This window comes from Cajanus cajan, chromosome 8, assembly GCF_000230855.2.
Source record: "Cajanus cajan strain Asha chromosome 8, NIPB_CcT2T_4, whole genome shotgun sequence".
In the NCBI taxonomy this organism is placed as follows: domain Eukaryota; kingdom Viridiplantae; phylum Streptophyta; class Magnoliopsida; order Fabales; family Fabaceae; genus Cajanus; species Cajanus cajan.
Window position 1 is genome coordinate 52165303 of NC_138524.1, and position 7142 is coordinate 52172444.

A 7142-nucleotide genomic window follows, 5' to 3' on the forward strand; every position below is an offset into this window, starting at 1 on the left:
TATCAAGGTTCGAACTCGACCTTGGTTAAGAAAATGTGATCTCAAGGTTCGAACTCGACCTTGGTATATCAAGGTTCGAGCTTGACCTTGGTTAAGAAAATGTGATCTCAAGGTTCGTACTCGACCTTGGCGTATCAAGGTTCGAACTCGACCTTGGCGTATCAAGGTTCAAACTCAACCTTGGTTAAGAAAATGTGATCTCAAGGTTCGAACTCGACCTTGGTTAAGAAAATGTGATCTCAAGGTTCGGACTCGACCTGGGTATATCAAGGTTCGAACTCGACCTTGGTTAAGAAAATGTGATCTCAAGATTCGAACTCGACCTTGGTTAAGAAAATGTGATCTCAAGGTTCTGACTCGACCTTGGTTAAGAAAATGTGATCTCAAGGTTCGGACTCGACCTTGGCGTATCAAGGTTCGAACTCGACCTTGGTTAAGAAAATGTGATCTCAAGGTTCGAACTCGACCTTGGTTAAGAAAATGTGATCTCAAGGTTCGGACTCGACCTTGGTGAGTCGTCATTGTTAATGTGCCAATACCGAAAATGTATGGGAATGAAGTTGCTTTGTTGATTTATTTCTGAGGTGTGCCTCGTTAAAACCTTCCTTGGCCAAAAACCCTTTTCTTTAGTGGGAAAAAAGGATGAGGAGGAAAAAGAGTACATCACCTGAATTTACAAGTTAAGAGAACTAAAATTTGAGGTGGGTGGAATTCCAAGTTCCAAATTTTCCTTTGGAGGGGTGTGTTCTTGCTTCTCCCCGTAATCGCCAAATAAGGTCACCAACTTTAAATGTTCGTGGCCTGACCTTGGTCTTGCTTTCCTTGTGGTTTGTCGCGAATTGCCTTGCAAAACTCGGCATGCTCCTCCATCTAGATGTACCCAGCAGCGCGAGCTCGGAGCTCGTCCATGTCGGGAGGAGATCGTCGGTAAAGGCTGTCGACGAAAGGTCCTGGCTTGAGTGCCATGAGCATGGCATGCAAGGCGACCTCGGGATTTAAGTTTCAAATTTTCACCGAGATGCCGGCAAAGCGTTCCATGAACGCCCGTAGTGGTTCTTCGTTACTCTGTCTGAGACTGGCCAAGGCGGCTGATGTGACATGGTGAGGTCGACTCGTGGCATACTGCGCTGTGAATCGCCTTACCAGAGTGTCGAAGTTGTCTATCGACTTTACCGGCAATTGAGTGTACCAGTTGAGCGCTGCCCCCTTGAGCGAGGTCAGAAAAATCCTACACAGAATAGCATCTTCATTAGTGTATAGGTTTACCTGTGTAATGTACAGATCGATGTGCTCGTCTGGATCTGTCGTGCCGTCGTAGCGGTCGATGTGGAAAGGTTTCCACCCGAAAGGGAGAGGTGTCTCCATGATGCCATCCACAAAAGGATGACGGCGGAAGGTCGCCTGATTTCCCGTGCCGTGGGCAGGGGCGTTGCTGACGTCATGTGCTGACCTATTCGTCGGTACGTGAGACCGATGTGTGGCAGGTTTGGGAGTTGGTACCCTAGTCGCGGCTGGCGGTTGAGAAATCGAATGGCCTTCCTCCTCATACAAGTGACTCGGTTAAGGGAGTTGATTAGAGGGACGCCGAGGGAGTTGAGCGCAAATACGCTCATTCTCGGCGCACAGCGCCGCTAGGTTAGCCTCGTTAGCGGTACGCATCGCGGCTAGGTCGGTTTCGTGCTTGGCACGCATACTTTGCAGATCAGCGGTGTGCTGCTGCCGCATCTGCTCGACCTGCTCGATCAGTCTTCTCAATGCTGCTTCGTTGTTCATGTTAGCTGCGTGATTTAGGTCATCTGTTGCGCGTCTGCTATGGCTTCTGGTGAAAACCATACGGAAGGCCGATAAGAGCTGTCTTGATCGGCCCCACGGTGGGCGCCAAATGTTCTTACCGGAGATCTGCTGGAGAGATCATCCGCCGAGTAAGATCGATGAGCCTCTTTCATTGGTACGTTGGTGTTCCAAGATGGGGGTGGTACCTGCAAAAGAGACTCCGATGCTAAAGTTAGGGTTTGTGGGAGTATGAGTCTCGTATATGTAATGCACGTACCTTTGTGTGGATTAGGGTTTTATTGGATCTTGGGCCTGAGAACAGTTTATGACCTAATTGGATGTAGGGCTGACGTGGCCTAGCGCGTGTCTGAGGTCACTCTGCGCTATGATGCTGAGCTCAAGCTCGACATAGCGGTACAGATAGTACATTAGCCCCCTAAGCTCCAAAGACCGTAGGTCGAGGAGTTAAGACCGAGCTCGACAAGGGGTCGTGACTCTTCGCGCACGCCTATCTGACATGACGCCATGTGTCATAACCGTCACCTCGTTCCCATAACGCGTGGGCGGCGCGGTGACAAAATTGTATTTTTATTGGTTTGATGACGTGGCCTCTTTGGGCCGATGTGGTGTTCCAATATCCATGTTTCATGGCCGAGCTGAGGAGCTCGCCAATAATGAGCTTATTGCTTGGTTAGGCTGGTAAACCTTTGACCGAGTCAGCAGATTGGTGAGGGACAAGTCGGCAACTCGGCTGGCCAGTACACTTGCCCCCCAAGTACCGAGTAATGTAAGAGCAAAGGGGCTTCTAAGGAGCTCCCAAATTTGTTGTTTGAAGGTTCAAATTTGACCTTGTTAAGTAGATGTGATCTTCAAGGTTCGAGCTCGACCTTGGTTAAGAAAATGTGATCTGAAGGTTCGGACTCGACCTTGGCATATCAAGGTTCGAACTCGACCTTGGTTAAGAAAATGTGATCTCAAGGTTCGGACTCGACCTTGGTATATCAAGGTTCGAGCTCGACCTTGGTTAAGAAAATGTGATCTCAAGGTTCGTACTCGACCTTGGCGTATCAAGGTTCGAACTCGACCTTGGTTAAGAAAATGTGATCTCAAGGTTCGGACTCGACCTTGGCATATCAAGGTTCAAACTCAACCTTGGTTAAGAAAATGTGATCTCAAGGTTCGAACTCGACCTTGGTTAAGAAAATGTGATCTCAAGGTTCGGACTCATCCTTGGTATATCAAGGTTCGAACTCGACCTTGGTTAAGAAAATGTGATCTCAAGATTCGAACTCGACCTTGGTTTAGAAAATGTGATCTCAAGGTTTGGACTCGACCTTGGTATATCAAGGTTCGAACTCGACCTTGGTTAAGAAAATGTGATCTCATGGTTCGGACTCGACCTTGGCGTATCAAGGTTCGAACTCGACCTTGGTTAAGAAAATGTGATCTCAAGGTTCGAACCTGACCTTGGTTAAGAAAATGTGATCTCAAGGTTCGGACTCGACCTTGGTATATCAAGGTTCGAACTCGACCTTGGTGAGTCGTCATGGTTAATGTGCCAATACCGAAAATGTATGGGAATGGAGTTGCTTTGTTGATTTATTTCTGAGGTGTGCCTCGTTAAAACCTTCCTTGGCCAAAAACCTTTTTCTTTAGTGGGAAAAAAGGTTGAGGAGGAAAAAGAGTACATCACCTAAATTTACAAGTTAAGAGAAATAAAATTTGAGGTGGGTGGAATTCCAAGTTCCAAATTTTCCTTTGGAGGGGTCTGTTCTTGCTTCTCCCCTTAATCGCCAAATAAGGTCACCAACTTTAAATGTTCGTGGCCTGACCTTGGTCTTGCTTTCCTTGTGGTTTGTCGCGAATTGCCTTGCGGAACTCGGCATGCTCCTCCATCTGGATGTACCCAGCAGCGCGAGCTCGGAGCTCGTCCATGTCGGGAGGAGGTCGTCGGCAAAGGCTGTCGACGAAAGGTCCTGGCTTAAGTGCCATGAGAATGGCATGTAAGGCGACCTCGGGATTTAAGTTTCGAATTTTCACCGAGATGCCGGCAAAACGTTCCATGAACGCCCGTAGTGGTTCTTCGTTGCTCTGTCTGAGACTGGCCAAGTCGGCTGATGTGACATGGTGAGGTCGACTTGATGGAGGACCATCCTTGGTACTTCACTTCATGTGAGACCCATCACATGGTTCATGGCTATGGCCAATTTGAGTAGTATAGAATTTATTGCTTTATTCCAATTTTACCCTTGTATTTTGGGGTATTTTAGTCATAGGATTTATTTCCCTTGTATTTCCCATTTTACCCTTGTATTATGGGGTGCTTTAGATGATTAGGTTTTTAATTTTGGGCTAGGGTGTTTTAGTGAGGAGGTGACGCATTTTTGGTGAGTCTTGGACATATTTTGGGTGTTAGAAAGGCTTAGGCCCAAGTGGAGGGCAAATGTTGCATGGACTTATCATGCACCTAGTTGTAGCCAATCTAACCCCTTAGATTCCATCCTTGGCCACCAAGTAGCATCTAGGGTTCATTTGGCATTGCATTTGGAGTGCATTTTCCTTGTGAATTTCGGCCATGCATTGCTCCAAATGCAACCCTAGATGCCTCCCCTCCTATAAATACCCAACTCCCCACCACTTGTAAATACTTTGGATTATATGATATTGAGTGAGCCTTTTGAGCCTCAAAATCCATCCTTAGTCACTAGCTAGTTTCGGCTAGCCTCCTCCTATCTCCACCCTTGGAGAATAGGAACCCTAAAGTGGCCTCCACCTATCATTGGAGTGAGCCAACCTTGTGAGCAACCATACACCACCATTCCATAAAGCTTCCGCCCAACACTTCCTTTTTCACGCAAACCTCCCCCTTCTCCACCCTAAAATCTTCCTTGTGTCTTCCCTTTGGTGAACAAGATCAAGGGCAAGGACTTCCTCTCCTTACAATACGTTATTCATGGAAGGAGGAAGCCATCAAGTGGTATCAAGAGCCATGTTCATCAAGGGTAAAATCTAGTCCTTTTTGTCTTCTTTTCTATTCGGTCATTTTTTTTCTCATCCTTGTTTCTTTGTGTGGCCGAATAGTTTTAGGTTCATTTTCTCATTCCTTGTGAACCTTCCTTGTCTTTTTTAGGTTTCCATTATTAGGTTATTGCTTTGCTTTTCTAATTTTTTTGTTTGAGTCTCATATGAACATGCCATGAACATACTTTTTACTTTTGAATCCACCTAAAGTTTTGTCTTTTGTTTCCTATATTTTGTCCACATAAATTCCATGTATGTGCCAAACACTTTGCATGAAACACATCAACAAAATATGCCATCTTGCATTACATAGTGGGCGTGACATATATGAACCATCTAGGAGTCATTCATGCATGCTATTTAGTCCTAACATGTTCTAAGTGATTTTGTGATTTCCATGTGTAAACATTTCCTTGCACATGCATAACCGCCCACTCTCCCTTGCATTCTCACTTGATTTGGTTGTCTTTCTATGCCAAAAGAAACCCTAAAAGAATCTAAGAGGTGTGCTGAAATTTGGTGCATAACAACTTGTGCTAAAAAGAACAAAACCAATTCCACTCAAAAATATTCCCTAAGGACCTCTAAATTCACGCCACTTGTCCTACTCTTTCTCTTCTAAAATTTGACCTAAATTTACCACCCACAAGTGCAAAACCTAAGCAACATTGGACTAGACATTGAAAAAAAAAAAAATTGGACCCAAGGACTATTAAAGAAAAGTTGACGTGAAAAATAGAACAAAAAAAAAAAAGGGTATCAAAAAAAAGTTTGGACCAAAAAGGACTTGTTGCTAGACTTGTGGACTTGGACCATTACCTTTGCTTTGGAGTTGGACTTGTGACCTTTTTGACCTTATTTTGGGACCTTAATTTTGGCTGGACCGAAACATATAAAGGACTTAATCAAGTGGACTAAACACTAACCTAATTCTAGTGCCTTTCTAGGATTACTCTTTGTGTGCTTCCTTTCTTTGATTGAGTCTTAATTTTTTTTTGCTTGTCTTTCTTGGCCTCTTTTGTTTTGTCTCCATAAATTCTCTCTGAGTTTAGCCTTTCCTAATTGTGCTTTTCAGTTTTATTTCTTGGACTCTTGCTTTGGGTTGGTTTCATTTTGATTGTAGGTGAAAAAAACCACTCTAGTCAATTTTCACACCTTTGGTGGATTTGAGTGGAGGGGTGAACCGACTCCAAGCCTAGCCTTTGGAGGGATTTACACCACATCAAAAGGAGTGAACAAACACTTGGAGAGGTCTAACAAGTTTGCTCATTGTGAAGGAACCCAAGTGGAGGAGTTTGAAGACTTAAATTCTTGTTTTGCATAATTTTTGCTTGAAATTTTCTATTTTCGGCCTCTTTGTTTTTGGCCTTGGTTTCATTCTTTTGGTTTGTAATTTGGCCATTTATAAACCTCTTCAACTTGGTTTTAGTTCGTGTAGTTGAAGGTGATTTGAAAACCTTCACTTAGGACCTCGACTAGAACATGTTTTAAGTGCTTTCCTTTTGCATGTTTTAGAGCTTTTGGTAGCATAATTGTTTAGGATTTTATCTTTGTCTCCAAATCCGTTTAGAAGGCTTGCTTTGGCCTACTAGGGGTAACGTGCACACACACACTTTATTATTGTGCCAAATTGTTTTGTGAGAAAAGTAGAAAAGGCTTAGTGATTTTTACTTGATAGGGCTTGGTTATTAAGTGATTCTTTGTAGTCCACCTCCCCTTGAAAGTTCACTTTGTACACTTAGGCCTTTTCCTACCTATCTTGCACCTTGAAAACCCTTTTTGTAAAAATATTTTTATCACTCACTCTTTGTGAAAACCATTTTAAACCCTTTTTGAAAACAACTTTGTGAAAACCTTTTTGGATCAACGATGAGTGATCATTCTAGTGTCCATGGTCATAACTCTTGTAGTACTAGGTCTAGTGTTAGGGATGAACTTAGGCAACTCAAAGAGTACCTAAGAAAAAAAGAAGAGGAAAATATAAAAAGAGAGGAAGAGTTGAGAAGAAAAGAAAAAGAGTTTGAAAAAAATAATGAAATAAAAAGATTGCTTGAAAGACTAGTTGTGGGAGGAGAGGCTAGTGGTTCAAAACCAAGAGTCACTTCTCCTCAACCCTCAAGAGGAAAGGGGCATATGCATGCAAGTGTTCATGAGGAGGAAGGGCATCATACCCAACCTCCAAGTGATATCTTCTTTAGTAGTCATCACAATGATGATTACTATCAAAGACCCCCAAGGTATCATAGAAATAGGGAGTCTTCCAATAGGGAACCCAGCATCACTCTTCCCCCATTTCATGGCAAAGATAATGTTGAAAATTATCTAGATTGGGAAATGAAAGTGGAACA